The sequence below is a fragment of the Tenrec ecaudatus genome, chromosome 3, assembly GCF_050624435.1.
Source record: "Tenrec ecaudatus isolate mTenEca1 chromosome 3, mTenEca1.hap1, whole genome shotgun sequence".
Classification (NCBI taxonomy): Eukaryota; Metazoa; Chordata; class Mammalia; order Afrosoricida; family Tenrecidae; genus Tenrec; species Tenrec ecaudatus.
The window spans coordinates 26,966,199-26,986,577 of NC_134532.1; the positions used below are offsets into that span (position 1 = coordinate 26,966,199).

At 43.6% G+C, this 20,379-nt stretch overlaps 1 non-coding gene across 1 annotated transcript; it reads left to right on the forward strand.

The window, feature by feature from the left end:
* Nucleotides 1–12,909: 12,909 nt before the first annotated feature.
* LOC142443882 (U2 spliceosomal RNA) lies at nt 12,910–13,100 on the forward strand. The gene has a single exon (XR_012783610.1). It is a non-coding gene; the product is annotated as a U2 spliceosomal RNA (small nuclear RNA).
* Nucleotides 13,101–20,379: the final 7,279 nt, after the last annotated feature.

Consider the following 20,379-nt stretch of genomic DNA (forward strand, 5'->3'; position numbering starts at 1 on the left):
GGAAGGGGAGGGACTAAGGGCATACATGTGACAAGAAGGGCAGCTCCCTAGACTCAATATGGCAGCCAAACCTTGATCACCCGTGAGTGGGCTTGACTTCCCTGGGTTCTCCTTCAGAGAAACAATTTAGTACTCTCCTTATCAGAAGAGAGTGGGCCCTGCTTGTTGTGGGATAAACAGTAGTGTCTGCTTATTCTGAATGGCTGATAACCCTTAGGGAGAATATCCCCTACTTCTGTTGACCCCCAAGTGTAGTCATTTGACGCATGTAACAAGCAGCTAAGTTTGGCATGTATTTGCGGGAGACAACTTGGGAGAAATCCTCTGTTTCCCCAGACATTGTGCTTGGTAAGGGAGAGATTGGTAAAGAAGGGAAAGGCCTTCCAACAAAATGGATCGACACAGGGGCTCAAACATGGGACATTTGTGAGGATGGTGCAGGACAGGGCAGTGTGTCATGCTGATATATAGAGGGCTTTAGGGGATTGGAATGGACACAATGACACCTAACAACAACATAGAAAAGGCCTCACTTTGATGCTAATATTTCACGGCATCGCCAACTAGCTATAATATAAAGTCACATGAACTGCACGGTCAATCTACAATTCTGCTACAACAGTATAACGTAGTGTCAATCCAATAAGCCTTTTAAAATCTCATCTACAGCAATGCATCAGGTGACATGTTTTAAAGGCTTCCCAAGCCAAAATTTCGTTCCTTTATGATGAACAAAAACAAAATGCAGTGCTGTCAAGTAAATTCTAACTCATTTTGACCTTCTAAGAGGGAATGAAAGTGCTCATTAGTTTTTCCAAGACTGAAGAGCACAAATAGTCTTGTTGTCCTCCCTTGATTGCCCTGGTATGCTGGGGACTCAGAGGGTCTAACCAGCAACCAATCGATTAAACCAGTGAACCACTAGGGTCTCTTTCACACAACATGTTCGTGATAAAACCTTGCATTTATTCAGCATCCACGATTCTGAAGCAATTTCCAAAGAGATTTAGACACATTGGCTCATTTAGTCCTCTTGTCTCTTTTAAGCAGGTGTTGCTTCTAATGGGATACAGCTGAGGAAAGTCATGAACCATTAAGTCCATGTTCAGCATTGCTCAAATGGTAAGCTGTTGAATCAAGTCAGCATGGAGGTCCATGTGTCTACCTACAACTAAGTGCCTGGCAACTACATTTCTGTTCATATGCCGATAGTCTGTATTCTGTCAGTCATCAGTTACAGAGAAAATCTAGACATCTTCTGAATAGCACAAAGAGGAGACAAAGAAAACAATCTATTCAATTCAGTTTACTGGAACTCAATTTCCTGGAAAAGCCAGGGCTCTCAGACAATACAGCTTACCTCAGGCCCGTACAGCTGGCTCTTGCATTTATTAGACTGATTGAAATAATATAACACGTAGGCAAAGCATGGAGGAAATCAAAAGAAAACAAGACCAATCTGTTCAGACAGGGCACACCATTCCAAAACCCACAGAGTTCCACCCTGGACACATGAGGTGGCTATGAGTTAAAAATGACTCCAGAGCAACTAATAAGAACAGAAGGACAAGGTCAAATGGTAACAACTTGTATGAGAAATGCAACAAAGGTGGAGCCTAAGCATTAACACATGCATATTTACATCTCGTGAGCTAATGTAGGAGAAATAAAATGATCACTTTAGGAAACACTAGCCAGAGAACCCCGGCATGATAAGGAAATTCTAACAACGTGGGAAGGTTCTGTGATGAGTTTGCAAATGCTCAGTTCGATTTCCATTTCTCAAACATACAAGCAAAGAAGTCAGAGAGCATCCAGGTCTTCATGGGCAGGAGAGGGAAATTCCATGGTCACCCACGAAATGAAAAGCTCATTAGCAATAAGCATTCATGGAAAATCCCACACAAGAAAAATAAATGGAGCATGAAGAAGCACTAGCAAGAAAGTCAAACAAAAGAGGCAATAGTTACAAGAAATTCAAAGGAGGACTTTCAGGTTTATGACCAATATGTGAAGAGCCCAAAGTCACCATTTCAGTCTCAGATCAAAAAAGCTGACCATGTTGAAGTCAGAGTACGGAGGTCACAGGGCATGGTTTTCATGTTTTAATGTTGTACATTTAAAAAAAAACAGTCATTGGGTCAATTCTGATTCAAAACATCCCTAAAGAGCAGAGTAGAATAGGCCCTGTGTGTTTCTGAAACCACAACTCTTTAAGGGAGTAGAAAGTCTCATCTTTCTACTGTGGACCAGTTAGTGGCTTTGAATGGCTGAATATGTGGGCACATGTTCAACACATAGCCCCCTACATCACCAACTCAACACAGAGCCCACTACCTCACCAACTCAACACATAGCCCACTACTTCACCAACTCAACACATAGCCCACTACCTCACCATGGGTGCACAGTGTTGTTATAAAACAACAGTGAGAAAACTAGAGGGCAACTAACATCAAGAAAGGCATTCTCTTCAATGCCTCTAATTAAGTAATCTAATTAGGACACAGCACAAACATCTGTCCTCAAAACAGAGGGGAGGTGAAAATAGGTACTCTCCTAGCTGATTTCCACTGTGAAATCATTCTCTGTATCTGCCTATGGGGCCCTTTTGTTCAGTGGTGGTTTTAATCATCTGCCCTTAATAGTCTAATCAATTCAATTCATTGACAACAGTGATTTGAAGGACGTGATGGACTTAACTAAGGGATAGCCCAAAAGACTTTACTCCAGGAGGACAAAATACCAGACCACAGCCCATCAGGTGGGGGTTTACTTGTTATGTTTTAAGGATAGGCAAACCCCAGGTTGACCAAATATATTTTAATAAGGATAAATGATGTCAGAAAGTTGTATCACTGCCACTTCAATGAAGAAATACAAAGAAGACTGTAATCTATAAAAAAGTAGCATGTTCCAAAACAACTCTCCTCCACAAATAATCACTTCCGAAAACTGTCACAAGCATTTTTTTTTGCACTTCACAAGAGTCCACAAAACATGAATCAACTTGCATTTAGCCTCAAATTGGTAATAAGTGGTCAAGAACAAGGTCTCGCTTTGTCCACAACATAACTCCCTGCCACCACGTTTGGTCCAACTCACAGCAGAGGTATCACACAGAGTAGAACTCCCTATAGTTCTCCCAAACCTGTACATCTTTACTGGAGCAGGCAGACTCATCTTCTCCTGCACATTTTTGGTGAGTATGAACAGCTGCCCTTGCAGTCAGCAACCCGATATTTAACCCACTGTGACAAAAGCGTTCCTTTGTTCATATACCCCATATGCAATAAAGTATCATTATAGGAACTCATGAAAGACCTACAGAAAAATAAAGGCAGCCCCAGAAAGGCCCACCAATTTGTAAGGGAAGCTAATTCATGACACATCAGGCCACACAGGGCTCTGCCTGCAAGCACTCACACTTCAAAATGCAGTTCCTTAAATGGAGTCCCTGAGTGGTGAGAGCAACTGAGTGCTCAGCTACCAAACAAAAGATTGGAGACTGAAGGCAACCTTAGAAGAAATCAGCCAACTTCTGAAGTTAGCCAATGAAAATCTTATGGAGTATAATTTTACTCGGAAACCACATATGGTCACCATATAGAATCATATGGTAGGCAAAATGATTGATATTTACCAAACTATTAACTAATTGAGATACAAGGAGCTCATTTGTAGCCAATCATTCATGCCATATTCATGAAAGCACAAGGGGCTTTCAAAAAGGTCATGAAAAATGGAATAAAGATAATGGAGTTTATCCATGAAACTTTTGAAGCTACTGCATATCTGTTCCTAATAGATTATGCTAACCAGGATAATGTAATACATTGTACTCATTCCTCAAATATTGTACATCTTAGAAATCTTTAGGATACCTGTTCAACTTCCATGAAAATTCAGGAAGAATATTAAGCTGTTTACATATAACATCTCTCTTAAAGATCTATTAAAGTTGACATTAATTTTATTCTCTAGCTATGGTAAAGACACCAGTTAGGTTACAGTATATTTGTATGATTCACAACAAACTTGATAGTTGAAAACTAACAGAATGTCTATTGTTCTGGGTCCTGTAATTTTACAAATTCAACTGTGTGGTTTGTTATATTATGGTTAGAAGCTCAACCTTATTTTTTACTTTAGAGTTTTCCATCTCTGAAAGATTTCCAACTTACATAGGTTCTAGCTTTCCTGTGTGTGTACATGCACGCATGTGTGCCTTGCTTCATTTTTTATGTCCCTGAGCATTACAGATGGTTAACATGGATAGGTGTTCATGGAGAGACTGGAAGTTTGTGTCTCCTCAAAGTCTCCAGGGATGAAAGCCTGAGTGATGCACTTTGAGAAACCAGTCACTGAAACACCTATGCAACATCCCTGTGCTCTGACACACCAGGAGTCTCCAGGAGTTGGTGTGGATTTGAGGCATCTGCTTGATTTGATTCATTTCTAGGGGGGGAATGAATTCTGGCCTCATTTGCTACCCTCAAGGCTGGCAGTTCAACTCTAGCAGCAGATCTAAGAGAGGAATATGAGGCTGATTGCTCCTGTATAGATCTCAGATACCTATAGAGGAATACTTGAGTCAGAATTGACTTAGTGGCAGTGAGTTAGTTTTGGGGGGTTAGGGACAATGAATGTTTCTAGGTGGCACAAACCGATTGGACAGTTCCACTGAGGATTGATGAGGTAAACTCAGCCTGCATTACGGTGGAAGAACAGATCTGCCTCCACTATCATGATGCTCCAGAAACACTATGGAACTGTTCTGCTATATAGCACATGACACAGCCGTGAGATGGAACTAACTCCATGGCACCTAACCAAATGGGAAATTGAACATGATGAGTGCATATCCTGTCTATGTATGCACATGGATATTGTGTTGAAAATATGACTAAATGAGAAACAAACACAATTCTCATTAAGAATCACCATGTCTATAATGAACAACATGTCAGCGTGGCCCATCTAAATTAGTCCGTGAAGAAGCCCTACTCCTCCAGTGGTTAAAGGACTGGGAGGTCCATGAAATGAAAGCAGTTGTGTTCCATGAGGTAGCCATCTGGTAACACATGATTATAGCCTAGAAACCCCAAGGAGGAGTTTAAGGTGCTATGGCATCACTCACAGAATCCACTGTAGCACAGTGGACAAAACAGGCCTCTGATCAAGAACACATGGATAAATACTAGACTATTCAAGCATTACCATGCATGGGCACAGAGGAAATGGTATCTTATTTCAAATAAGATCCTATCTTACTATATATAAGAGTTATATATCTGGATGTTGCCTTGTATTAGAAATAATTATGACATAATTTTTTAAATGAAGAGCTAGTAGTAGGACACATTTCTTGAACAGCAAATGCAAACAAATTGAAAAAAGAGCTAACTTATGAAAAAAGTCAATCAAAATTTACATACTTAGAATTTGCTTCCAAGAAACTGTTATGTCCAGGTCTGAAGATTAATCAGGGCCACACAGAAAAGGATCAAATGCAAAGCTTCACTGGAGCTGGCCGCCAGGACACAGCTGGCGCTCAATCCATCGGGCCCCAAGCGCACTACTCGAACTCTGGTTTATACAGCAAGAAACCAGGAACGGGTGGGAATACTTTTCTCCTCCGATCACAACTGTACTCGCTGTGTAAGGGGGATGGAGCAGCTAGGGAACTTCCTGCTGGTATCCAACATGGGCATGGGCAGCAGCCCACTAACATTTTGAATCTGGTGGGTCTGGGGACCAATGCAGAAATAGCAAGCTTAAACAATGGAAAAGTAGAGAGGCAAGTGTCAGCAGGTTAGCAAATGAGACTCAAGGTCCTTCAGTCAAAGTATGCAGCCCCTAGGATGTGGATGAATGTCCAACATTAATGATTTTAAAATAAGTCATGTGGGGAGAGGGGTGGAGTGGGGAATGGGGACCAACTCAGTTAAACATGAGCAAGAAAATACAGAAGCTAAATTCAGCTGGTTAATTAATAAACACCAGGATATTTCAAAATGTTTTCTGTATCCACTAGGATAAATGATAAATGATCGATTTAAATTCTTTGTCACTGTGAAAATAACTCGAATTTTTTAAAAGTGCTGACCTTGAGGGTACGTGCCACGAAAATACACCAATTCTGACTCACAGTGACACTATAGGATAGGGTAGAACTGCCCTGTGGATTTTCAACACTGAAACATTACAGGTGAAGAAAATCTATTATTTCTCCAGATTAATACAGAAAAGGACCTGAAAATAAATAATTGCTGGATTCTGCAAATCAAAAGGATGACAAAGGAAACCAAAATTCGCTATTAAGAAAATTAGTGGACATTAAATCTGGGTCAGCAATACTCTAAGAGCCAAGAGGGATGGCAAGGGGGGTGGTGGCAGGGGTGGAAGAGCACAGTGTTAAAGAGAGATGAGCCATTAACACAACCAATGTCTGAGGTGAGGCTTATTAGGGGACACATCCCCCCGTGGGGTTCTTCACACTCCAAGTGGAAAGGTACAGCAGCAGCACACAAATCGCAGGGGCTCTATTAGAGTCTAAATCTTAGCACCCTGAGAGGTGAAAACTGAGACGCAGAGCAGAGATTGACTTCAGCCCGGAATGTGAAGTTAAGAAAGGCTTTATTTAGGCAGGGAAAGAAATTGCAGGCAGATTCCACAACCCAAGGAGCTAGGTCAAGAAAGTCGCGCCTGGCAGTGGGGCAGTGGGACTTGAATAGGGTCCCAGACAAGGAGTATGTGTTGATAAGGGGAAGGCTTTTAGCGCTACAGCTGCAAGGCCTTGAGTCAGGATGTCTCTGTGAATAAATCATGTTGGTTTTCTGCAGACCTGCTTCCCAGAATGCTGGGGAAGAGGCTGTGTGGGCCCTGCCAGGAGAGAGAAACTCCTCAGAATGCTGGAGGCAAGGACTGCAAAGTCCAGCAGGTCATTCTTCTGAGAAGCTGGGGCAAGGGGGCTGCAAAGTCCAGCAGGTCATCATTTTCTGAGAGGCTGGGGGAGGGGGCTGCATGGTCTGGACCCATCCCAAATACTAACTGGGGTCAGTTAGTAAAGGGCTATGGATGGCAGTGTAGACTAAGCCCCCAATGAATTCTTTCAGATCATTAAGCAAACAGGTGGATTAAATTTGCCCGGGGGAAGAGGAATTTGGAAAGTGGACACCATCCACCTTTCTCCAGCCAATCTCGGTCATCAGTGGGGTGGCCCGATGACTGCAAGGCTGCCTCTCCTTTCAGTAAAGGCCACTCTGGGGTCCCCTTGCTCTCATGCCCGCGACCTGACATGGAAGGGACAGGCCCCAGGCAAGAACGCACCCCCAATCTCGTCTTTCTGGGGTGAGGGGTGAGCAGGAGCAGCTCTGAGCAAGAAAAGAAGCCGGAGCCCAAACGCTGAGGCCTGTAGCCAGCTCAGAAAGGATTTAACTGGAATGTCCCAGGGGTCGCGGTGACCTGGAACACTGGCAGACAATAATTTCCTTGAGAACCGGGACACAGCTATGGAAGCCAGGCCTGTTCCCTGGGAATCCAGACACAGCTGGGGATACCAGGCCTGTGGGGAATTCCGCGCCTGGGATCAGCACAGAAACACAGAAATTCACTCACCCTTGGAAACACGTGCGATGCTCACTCGGATCCTTCTCAGTCAGAGGAAATGGAGTCAGCAGGAAACTGTTATCACCTGGGGAGGGGGTGGGGTGGTGTCTGTGCGAAGGGGCAGGGCCTGGAGATAATAAGGGCAGTCTGAAGGAGGGGCCTGGAGGTGAGGCTCAGGGCTAAGGATCCATTCTTAGTGGTTTCTTCTTAGTCTGGAAATCCTGCAGAAACCTGTGCCATTTGGGTGGCCCTGCTTGCATTTGAAACGCGTTTGAATTTGAATCACAGCAACACACAAGCCCAGTCAGAAAGACAAAAGGTAAAAAAGTGGTGGGTGGAAGGCATGCTTCCCAAGAGGGAATTTCCCCTGAGAGACTCCAGCACCTAAGGCCACAGAGACACACACTTGACAGCATCTGATGCCATCTGCTCCACTTGACCACCTCTCTCCTGGCTTCCACCTGAACGCCTCTCAACCACCCAACTCAAAGAACAGGCCTAAGCTCTGTAGAATCAAGAGCCACAACGGGGAGACCCTGCACAACCTGCTTCATCCTCAGACAAGGATGTCAGACTCTGCTCCCTGTGCTACAGCACCCAGACCCGAGACTCCTGTCCCTTGATGCATGCCCAGTGAGCAGCAAGATGGGAATTCCTGAAAATGCCACAGTTGTCCAGTTGTCATCTCCTCCTCCCCTGCTCTCTCTCTCCCCTCACTGGTAAAGATCTATTTCCCCATAATCTGTGGGTTCTGTATGACTCTTTTGATGAAACTTTCCGTGTGAATAAGTGTCTTATTTTCAGCAAGTTCCAGTCAACTAATTGTCCTTCACGGACTGTGGTTCCTTTAAAACATTTCATGTGTTGAGGTCTCTCCTTTCTATTTCTATGTCATTGAGTGTTTTTATCAGGAATGGTTGTTAGATATTGTCAAATGCCTTTTCTGCACCTATCAATATGATCATATGGTTCTTATTCTTAGTCCTGTTCATATAGTTGGTTAAATAATAGTTTTTCTAATACTGAATCATATTTGCATCCCTGGTAATAATCCCCCTGAGTCCAGTTGAAATATGAACTCAAAGTCAAGGATAGGGGCTCTCAAACTCAATCCATCCCATTTCCACAAATGTAGAGATACACTGCTCTGATATATGATCTAATCACTATTCTAATCCAATAAAATTATGTAATCGTCAAATATGCTACTTTATTGTTAAAACACCAGTATAATGAATCCTGTTGTGATGTGTTTTATAAATAATTTTACCCCATATACTCTGTAGTCTTAAAATTTTCTGTTATAGTTTCTCAGGCATTAAAGTAATAAATAAATAAATAAAGTTTCTCATACCAATCTACTACCCTTGTTCAATTTTGTCCTTGATTATTGCTTCATCTTGCAGGTATTTATATTAAAATCATGATTATATATTTTCAACAATGATTCTGGAATGATTATTACTTTACTGTATATTTTAAAAAGAAACACTAACATTTCAGTACTTATACAAGGGAGGTGGTTGTTAGGGGTCACTCAGTGAGTTCCAAATCATAGTGACCCCGTGTACCACAGGGAGAAACACTGTCCTGTCCTGGATCAGCCTCAGAATTGTTCTTGTATTTGAGCCTGTTTTAGGATTTGTCAATCTAAAAAGTTTTCCTCTTGTTTGCTTCCCCTCTACCAAGCACCATGGTTGAAGTGATTTATCTTTTGTATTTGCCTCTAGTTTGCAAATACACAAACACACTAAGGTTTTACTTATATGGCATAACAGAATGCATTTAAAAGAACAATAAAATCAGAGCTGCCATGTGAATTCTGACTCATAGAACCATAAGGAGCAGAGTAAAAGCTCCGTAGGCTTTTTTTTTTGTATTTTATAAACCATAATGTTTCATCTTTACTACAGCAGGTAGTGTCCTTATAAAAATAGTCCAAAACGAGACAGGTAATGTAGTGGTTAATTTTTGTGGTCTCAGACATAGATAAGCTCCACATGGAAGTTAAAGTGTTCTAGTGTACTTGAGTATCCAAGAGCTGAAGAAAATATTCTGTTTATTTCGTATAAAATTAAAATTGTGTTGTGTGGTACGAGGTGGGGGGGGGGTGCCAGTCCCCCACCAGTAATTACGGGTTCAGTAAGCACAATTGCATGGTTGAGATATATAAGTAGTATATTAAAGTCATCAAGAACATGAGAGCTAGAAGAGAGAGTCAAATAATAGAGTCAGACACACATTTCATGGTAGCATTGCTCACCTCAGCCCTGCCTGGTGGTTCATGTGGAGAGAGGGGGAAGGGAAGGAGGAGAGGAGGAGCTGAGAGAGAGAGAGAGAGAGAGAGAGAGAGAGAGAGAGAGAGAGAGAGAGAGAGAGAGAGAGAGAGAGATCTATCATTGCTAACCCAGGCCTATATACCTTTTGGGGGCATGCAAGCCCACTGATCACAGGTAAAGACATATGTCACAGGAAGAATTGGCACTATAGGTTCTACAGCAGTTAGAAGGGGTGGTCTAGGGACATACACCAATAGGAAGAGGAGGGATTGGGGTATACATGTGACAAGATGTGCGGATCCTAGATTTAGGATGACCTGTTCTCTGGATCTCCATAGGAGCCATTATCAGTAGGGTGTGAACTCCACCTGCAGGAACCAAATCAATGACTGCAGGCCTGTCCATTTTCCTTAACAGCAGGGAGCTGGGCCTACTCCCTAGTGACTGACTCTCTTCAGGGAGGATGTCTGTAAGCATCCGACCTCCCCCCACAGTGTTGATATGGTAGATGTATATTAATTGTCTTTCCTGGCCCTATGCACAGCTGTGAGGATTGTAAGACAAGGATTGTAAGAGACCATTTTTAAGGTGACTGAGGAATTGTTAGGTTTCTCTCTCCGGCCTAAATCTCAGCCTCGGTCCTTAGCTCTACGCGAGAAAGATTTCACGCCGAAGCCGGGCTCGTGATCCAAGTGAATTTAATGAAAGTTCAAGGAAGCATCAGGTTTTACGCGGCACCCATAGGATTCCTTTGACCATGCGGCCTGGCAGAGACTGCTCCGGGACACGCAAGGATCTCTCCCTTCCCACGAAGACGACCAGACCACCCAAGCAAGACAAGACCAAAAGACCAAGAGCCCAAGAGGGCCTCTCCCTTCCGGTCCCTGCCTTTTAAAGGGTTCCTGGGGGAGGTGTGGTGAACGACCCCAGGTCGATTCCATTGGCTGAATTGCAATCACCCAGCCCAGGTGGGCTGCTCCAGGTGTAACACCCATCCAAGCCCACCAGCGGGAAAATCCAGCTTTTGTCTTTTGCTGACTCTCCTGGGCATGCGTAAATGGACTTCCCAATTTCCTAGGCTAAGCTACCTAACAGAATCACCTTAAAGCGTCTGGGGTCTTAAAGGTTTGAAGATAAACAAGCGGCCATCTAGCTCAAAAGCAACAATGCCCACATGTGCGATCACAAGGTGCCAAAGGGACCAGGTATAAGGCAACATGCAAAAAAAAAAGAATATACACACATACACACACCATGGTGAATGAAGGGGGATGTGCAGAGTGGAGACCCAAGGCCCATTTGTCGGCCACTGGAGATTCCCTCATAGAGGGGGTTAGGAGAGGAGTCAGGGTGTGATGTAGTACCGATGAAGAACACAGCTTTCCCCCAGATCCTGCAAGCTTCCTCCCCCCAACTACCATGATCCGAATTCTACCTTGCAGGACTGGATAGGGCAGAGGTTGTACACTGGTGCATATGGGAGCTGGAGGCACAGGGAATCCAGGGTGGAAGATACCTTCAGGACCGGGGTGTGAGGGGCGATGCTGGGAGAGTGGAGGATGAGTGGCTTGGAAAGGGGGAACTCATTACAAGGATCCACATGTGACCTCCTCCCTGGGAGAGGGACAGCTGAGAAGGGGGGGAAGGGAGACTCCGGATAGGGCAAGATATGACAAAATAACAATCTATAAATTATCAAGGGCTCTTGAGGGAGGCGGGAGCAGGGAGGGAGGGGGAAAAAGAGGACTTGATGCAAAGGGCTTAAGTGGAGAGCAAATGCTTTGAAAGTGATTAGGGCAAAGAATGTATAGATGTGCTTTATAGCTTTATACAATTGATGTATGTATATGTATGGATTGTGATAAGAGTTGTATGAGCCCCTAAAATATGTAAATATATATATAATATATTCTTATTGCTATATATACGATGTGCACATTAAAATGCTTAAAGGGTTTTGTGAAACTGCGGAAGTCGGATATCTGAAAATACTTGGATACAGTAAAACGTGCTGGTTAGCTGTTTGGCCCTCTGTCAAAAGAATTTTGAAAATATATGATCCTTTGAAATCTTACTTTCTATCACAGGATAAATGTCCTAGAATTTTAGAAGAATTTTTTAAAAAGGAATCTTCAAACATTTGGCTAGAGTTTTCACACAATCAAGCAGCTCTTTTTCAAAATACTATAAAACTTATTAAAGGTGACAAAATTTTGGTAATCGAAGTAGCAAATGAAGTTAATAATTTAGAATTTCAGTGGCAAGAGCAGTTAGAGAATATTTTTCTTCCGTTAACAATCCATAATAGTATAAGCCAGCTAGAAGAGCACGGTGCAATAAATCGTGCAGATATCATGAATCACGCTGAAAAGTTCTATAGTAACTGCATGGATTATTTAGAAGAGTGGACAGTACATTATAATGATATTGAACATTTTCATTGGGTTTCATTAAAACAAGAACTTAAATGGAATTATGTGCAAAAGTCATTCGATCATATTACTCAAAATTTCCCATATAGTATTATTTCTGAAAATGATCTTTTTAATGAGGTATAATTATTAAAAATATATTGATAAGGAAAAGGTTAAACCTTGGGCATCAGCAAAACTCATAATAGAGAACAAATGGTTAGAAATATTTCATCATTTTGAAACAAACCATGTTCCATACAATAATGCACTAAAAATTGTGAAATACCTGCTGTCCTTACCAGGCACTAATGCTGCGACTGAATGTGTTTTTTCTATGTTAAATAAAGTGTGTACATCAGAAAAATCACAATTAAGTGTTGAGACTTTGAAAGCAATTTCATGTGTGACATAATTTTACAAATTCTTGGGATAAATTTCATGACCTTTTAAACAACGACAGCAATCTACTCAAAAACTTCAATCAAATGAGAAATATGTCCATGAAAAAAATAATACTATACATAATTTTAATGTGTTATATTTGTAAATTGTACTTATGTTGAAATTTGAAAAAATATATTACAATACTGTTTTTGCATTCTATGATCGCTTCTCGGCCTTTTGGCTAAGATCAAGTGTAGTATCTGTTCTTATCAGTTTAATATCTGATACGTTCTCTATCCGAGGACAATATATTAAATGGATTTTTGGAGCAGGGAGTTGGAATAGGAGCTTGCTCCGTCCCCTCCACGCATCGACCTGGTATTGCAGTGCTTCCAGGAACGGTGCACCAAAAAAAAAAAAAAAAGAAAGAAAATTTTTGTTGCTCCATATAGACCAAATTTTTATTCAAGAACCCAAGAACCTCCCCCACCCCCCACCGACCTTCCCCATTGGTCACTTTATCAATTATGCTGGAAACTGAGAGCAGCATAGTAAAACGCTTAGACAAATAGACATAAGTTAAGAAGCAGACTAAGACTTGGGACAAGAGAAAAGAGGGAAGAAACTGTTGTTGCTGGTTTTTAAATTGCAATATGCTTTCTTCCAGAGTTGATAAGGAACACATTCCCATGGCAGAGAAATTCATTCTATCTCAGTGTCCAATAGAAATTGTCCTCTGTCAAAAGTCTTTTAAGTCCTTTTTTTCGTGGTTGCCTGATGATCACTGACTACTTTTCATTGTGAGTCCAAATTCTGCTTTTTCACTTGCTGTTTCAATAGCAATGATAAACAATCCTGGCCACACTAAAGATTGGGAAGGTAAAAATCTTGTGGATCATTGACTATCAAAGACAGACCAATTTACATAAGGTATTGAATGGGACATTAGATGAATTCAGATAAAGAAAAGACAACCCATGTGATTATAGGTGAAACAATGAAATAGATCAGAAACCTCACCAGCTAATTTAATGAGGTGTTCTTTCTCTCTGAATTGCTAATTTCAATCACTCAGTGATGTGTTCTATTGTCACTAAGACAAGGTCCATTTTTATCAGGTTTGTGCTCACTTTATTACCTCTGTCTACTTAGAACTGTTCTTAAAGGAAAGCCTTAGCCCATTCAACTTTTTTTTTGTTTTAATATTATGTACTTTTCCTGAATTGCTAATTAACAAAAGTCTAAGAAGTTGGGAAGCAAGCCCTCCACCCACCAGTTTTCTGTCAGGTTGTCTTTATCTCCAGGCTTGTGTGTTATTGTGATTCAAATGCAAGGTGCTTCAAATGCAAGCCGGGTCACCCAAGTGAAGAGCTTTTAGCAGAATTTCCAGACTAAGAAGATACTAAGAATGGAATGGTTGCCACTCCAGGCTTTGAGCTTCACTTCCAGGCCCCTCCCTCCAGGAGGCCCTCATTACCTCCAGACCCCGCCCCTTGGGAAACACCCAACCCCTACAAGGTGACACAATTTCCTGCAGAACTCACTTCCTCTGACTGAGAAGGTGCAGCCTGAGCGTCCCCAGAGGGTAAGTGAGTCTCTGTTTCTATGCTCAACCCAGGCTCAGAGTCCCTTACAGACCCTGCATCCCCAGCTGTGCCCAGATCCCCACAGATATTACTATTCCTGCATCCTGTCTGCCTGCGTTCCAGGTCGCCACGACCCCCTGGGATATTTCCAGTTAAATCCTTTCTAAGCTGGTTACAAGCCTCTTTGCCTTAGGTCTTGGGAATATGCCGGTCCCCTTTTCCTGCCCAGAGCCCCTCATTCACCCTCACACCTCACGCCAGAAAGGCCTGATTGAGGGTGGGTTCTTGCCTAGGGCTGGTTCCCTCCTTGTCAGTTAACGGGCAGGAGAGCAGGGGACCCCAGCATGGCCTTTACTGAAAGGAGAGGCCAGCCTTGCAGTCATCAGGCCACTCCCCTGATCAACAAGGTCTGTATTAGAGCTTAACTTCTCAGCACCTTGCTTTGCAAAAGGGCACAGTAGCAGTGACAGCCCCAGATCCCCGCATAGATTTAGTCCTCACATAGATTGCAGAGCCCACACAGAGTAAGCTTCCATTGAGTGCTTTCTGTCTAGGAAGCAAGGTTGTAGGTAACATGGCCCTCAGGCAGAGGGCTTTGGAGTGAGGATTACCTTCATCTCTCTCCAGGCATCTGGGGAGGGCGGTCTTGCTTATAAACTTCCAAGTCTGGGTCCTTGATGGAGGTAACCAAATGAGACTGTACAGGGGTCTCAGAGGCCCTGGGTCAGTATCAAACAAGTGTCTGTTATTGTGATGTATTGATTGGCCACCAATCATGCTTTTATGACCATTTCCTTTGCCCTGCCCCTCCCCCACACCCTCTTTAGGTCACATCTCAATTGTGAACCTGGGAAGCCATTTCCACTTGTAGGTGGCTTCCCTCATCCAGATGATGAGTTTGTGTCTTTGTGCTGTCTGTGTTTCTTAAGAGTTAACAAGTGTTCCCTTTAAACTATACTGAAAATGGGTCTCCAGAACAGATCTGTCCTGTGTGTGCCTCCTCACTCATTTCTGCCACCAGAAACTAGCTTGTGCTCTGTTACAAACTGCAAAAGGGACTCCAATCTCAAATATAACTTAAGGAGAACATTTATTAAGTCATAATAGAGACAAAAAGAATACAAAGACACAAACAGAAGGCACCCGATGAAGGACATCATTAGTGGAAGTGTTTTACATGAACCGGACAAGAACAACTCAGTCTCTGGTAAGAAGCTAAACAGTTTATTTAAGGGGGACCGAAAAGAGAAAAAACCTGCGCAGGGACCAGCTCCCTGAAGAGAGGGAGAATGGCTGGTCTCCATCGCTCACAGACTTGGGTTTTTATAGGGGGGTAAACAATGAGGCCTTTTCAGCTGTGCGAATATGCAAGAACAGAAGCAGATTTTGCAGTTAGCCTTAACATTTTGAAACGTCGTTTTTCCTTTGAGATAGATGTGTGGCCTTATCTTGCAGCTGCTTTTTCTGGCAAATGTTTGCTTGACCTTAACCTGAGGGGAATCCCATAGCTTGACACAAAATGGAGACTGCTACAAGATGGTTCCACTCAGGCTAACTATCACATTCCTCCCTGTGGTAATTCCACCTGTGAATCTTCCAGGTGCAAGCGTTCATAGGGCTGTGGAAAGGGCTCACTCTGGCCTAGCCTGTCATACGATTTACTTAGTACCAACAACTTGACAGATTGCACTCGGTCTTGTACAAACTGCACTAATTTATTGATGATTAGCGGGCCACAAGTTAGTCCTATTAAAAGCAAAAGCAGAGGGCCTGCTAGGCTGGAGATTAGGGTGGTGAGTCATGGAGACCAGCTAAACATTTGCTGGAACCAACTTTCTTGGCTTTTTCTGTTTTCTTTTCGCTTGCTTAATCTTTTTCTGTCTAAAGCTAAGGTATTTTGATTATTTCTGAATGGTTGGCATAAAAGCAGCAAGTTTCACCCATAGCCATACAAAGGCTGCCTTGCTTAAGAAATAAAATGTTTAATCCTCGCCTGTTTTGTAATACTACTTTAGCAAGGGAATTGAGGGATTTTTCTAGATAACTGAAAGACTTCTTTAAGTCCAGTAAATCATTATCAGTTCGCTGACTTAAAATTTTATAATTTTCATTTCCTTGTATTAAGTCCACCATTCCTACTGTTGCTGACCTGGCTACACCTAGTCCCACAAGTAAAGGAACCAATATGGGGGGCTCTTTTGACTCTGGAATAAGTGTTAAAATGCTGCCACCCGGCTTCCCCTGAATACAGAAACACTTGGGGTAAAATATGAACCAATATACAAAGTCCAGAATGGTTAGAGGCGAGTAAGGTTGTAGAGAACAGGCAGGGAGTGATTCCAGTAGAACAAGCAAACCACATTCCTGGTGGGGCTACTAACAGAATGGGTTCCTTGGAACTGGGTATAACAGAAACACTGGCACAATACCGACTATACCGTTGGGGTTTCCAGCTGGTTTGGTAATAGTGTCCTTTCCCTTGTAACTCTTCCAGAGTTAAGGTGGACATTTCCCAAGCTTCCTTCCACCTGCACACACTGTTATTATCATAGGACAGTGTGATGTTGGCTACTAAGGAGGTATCATTAGATCCAATTCCTACAAAGTAGGGTGGTGCCGGGTTAAGACATAGCCAACCATCGCTGGTGAAGTTTGGGTTAGTAGCATTTATAAAAGCCAAAAAGGTTTCTAGGGTTTTAACTTCTAGTAACACAGGGGTGTGGGGGGGTTATTTTGGCTACCTCAGGCTCTGGGCTATGTGTGGAGGTTACTTCGGAGGTATAAGTCCTGGTAACATGAGGCAGGGATGTGGGCCTGGGTTTTACAGGAGGATTTAGAACCTTGTTGAGTCCAATAGGCTGGGCAGGTTTTGTAGGAGCAAGCCAGTTTTGAATCATAACTATAACACCAGGATCTGGTCCACTGACATATAATCTAACTCCCCAGGTTTTTCCAGTTACCCATTCTGGTGATTGGTGGTTTTTAACCTGTCACTTTATGAACTTGCAAGCCCCTACATGGCATACAGACCAGTGATAATGTCCTTTTCTCCAAAAATGGGAAGAAGTAGCCAGGTTGTTGCCAGCTACCATAATTTCACATCCCCTCTTGGCACAATAAAACTCGGTGTTAGGCTGGCATGAAGGGCCACCATCGGCTGGGTACGCATATATATCTGTTTACAGCGACCATTCTATCCCTGCATCCCTACACCATTAACTCTTTTAAAAGACAGCCCCCCCCCACCCCCATCATAGCCATAATGTGAAATTGAGTTAATTGCTATTTTTTGCTTAAACGGGGTAGGGTACATAAATCAAATTCAAAGGTGGGGACAAGCACGGTGGGGGTGCTGGTGTTTGTGTCAGTGCCAGTAGTAAAGTCTGTCAGAGTCCACATGTACGGTTGCAGTCAATGGGGGTTGGCATTGACCCTGATACTACACAGCAGGATTCGTTCAATTAGGGCAGCTTTCACAGCTTTACCTTGAGTGGGTTGTCTGTTTTCTGTATGGTCCATTCCTTGGGAACATGCCCCACCATGGTTTTATTCACTTGGGTGTACTGGATCCATGGCAACTTGCCTGCAACTTTTACCATGGTCGCAGTGGTAAGGATTACCTGCTATGGCCCAGTCCACCTTGGCTCTAGTGCAGGGGTCTTGTGCCGCTTGACGCAGGCCCAGTCGCCTGAGGTTAGGTCATGGAAGGGTCCCGATCCATGTGACTGCTCCGATCCGGGATCTCCTGCGGTGTCTGGATGGTGGAGGCGGTGCAACAAGGCGTTGTTAGTGTTGCGGACTCCCTGCACAGCCTGTATAGACTTTAAAGGTTCAATATTAGTGAGGTGAGCCAACTGCTCCATTCCAACCCTAGGTAGGAAAGGAGGGCGTCTACCATATATAATTTTATAAGGCGCAAGGTTTTTAAGGTAAGGGGTGCAATGGATGCGCATTAAAGCAAAAGGCAAAAGTCTTAGGCAGTTTTCGCCAGTTTCTGTGCATAATGTAGCGAATACTTTCGTTAAGCTTCCAGTCATTCTCTCCACTTGACCTGAACTTTGAGGCCGATAGGCACAATGGAGCTTTCAGCTATCACATAACATTTTACTGATCATTTTAGAAATTTGGGCCATGTAGGCAGGGTCATTATCACAGCCAGTGCACCAGGGAATGCCAAATCTAGGGAGGATCTCAGTTAACAGCAGTTTGCATACCACGGTGGCCGTTTCTGCCTTGGTTGGGAAAGCCCCTGTCCAACCAGAGAAGGTATCTACAAAGACCAGCAAATATTTATAACCATACAGTCCTGGCTTTCCTCGGCAAAGTCAACTTCCCAGTATTGACCGGGGAATGTCCTCGCTCTCGTGGCTGGGGTGGCTGATGTGTTCTGTGTGTGTGTGGAGGGGGGGGGAGGGGGTTGGTGGTGGTGGCAGTGGTTGTTTACTTGGGTTGTTTTCGGCCATTGTCTGTGTCCACTTTTGAAGATTTGGAATTTTGTATCCTTTAGACAGATATGAGTAGAGTTTGTTTCCTCCCAAATGGATGGTCTGATCCAACTGATCCACCAATTCCCTGCCAGTCTCCTCTGGGACCAACTTGCGGGGACCAGCGAGAATCAGCCACCCGTCAGGGTCTTTAATACAAGCTATTTGACCAGCCCCTTTTGCTAACTGGTGTGCCAGTTCCCATTTCTGTTTTGAGTAGCAGGCGAGTAGGCAGGTTTGGCTGTAACAAGGTAAGAGGCTGTTTTCCTTCTGTATTTGCTAGTCCCATTACTGGTCCTGGTGATGCCAATGTTGCCTTCTGGGCTGCCTGGTCAGCCAGGTTGTTGCCTCGGATCACCGTTGAGTGTCCTCGTTGATGGACCTTGCAATGGATTGTAGCGAGACGCTTAGGCTCCCACAAGGCTCAAAGGAGGTCTTGTGTTTCAGCCTTGTGCTCACTTTCCTCTCCTTCGGAGGTTAGCAGTCCCCTTTCTTGATAAGGCTCCATGGAAGTGAGCTGAAGTGAAAGAATAACGGCTATCTGCCCACATATCGACGGACTTTCCTTTTCCCAGCTTGAGTGCCTGTGTCACGGCGATACGTTCTGCCTTTTGGGCTGAGGTACCGGGCGCAGGGAGGTGGACCACAGTACCTCAGTTTCCGTGGTGACCTCTGGATACTTTCCCGTTCTTCCGCCATGAAGAGAACCTGTAAAAGTTGCTGACAATCATCCCAAGTGGACTGGTGGGTATGACAAATAGTTTCTAATAAGGAGATTAAGCCTTGGGGCTTATCAGAGATGGACGGGTTTTGTTGCTTCCAGTTGTAGAGGTGACTGGTGGAGAAAGTGACACACACCATGAAGGGGACTGCTTGGTCCACCCCGGGTGGAGGAACAGTTTGTCTCAAGGGAAAAATACTGACCGGGACTTCAGCAGGCTTGCCCTGTTTGCATGCTGCCTCAGCGTATACCTTTACACACACATACACACACACCCTCCGTGTTGGGAGGACTGAATGAGGCAGCTTCTGCAGTACCAGGTGCTGAGCCCGCCCCAGCAGGTGGGTATGAAGGAGGAAGCAGAGCAGGAGGGCCTGGCTGCCACAAGAGGGGCTCCTGGTGGAGGAAGGGTGTCAAGCTCCCTTCAGCACTCGGAGGACAGGGTAAAGTCGCTGGGGCGTCTTATTTTTACTTGAGTCTCCTATTCCTTGCCACCCGCTTGTGGGGAAGAAACTTCCAAATATGCGGAGGAGGATTAGAGGCTATGTCAATTTACACATTTATGTAGGAGATTTGATCCAGATGACCTGGTTTTCTGTAGACATATTTCTGCACCTGGTATAAAAGAGATAGGGAAAAGGTCCCCACTGAGGGCCAATCAGACACTGCTGCAACCCAATCTCTCTCAGAAAAGGTCCTGAGATGAGACGAATTTTTTTTATAAAATCCATAACTTAACATAGACCTTTTAGAAAACTCAGAGAAATTATTCAAAAGGCACTGTACTCGAGTGGACTGTCTGTCCCATGGTTTCACTTCACCTGCTAAAAAAAAAATTAAACAATCATGGAAGACAAGCAGGACTGCGAGCAAGGAACACACAGCGAAAAAAAACAATAT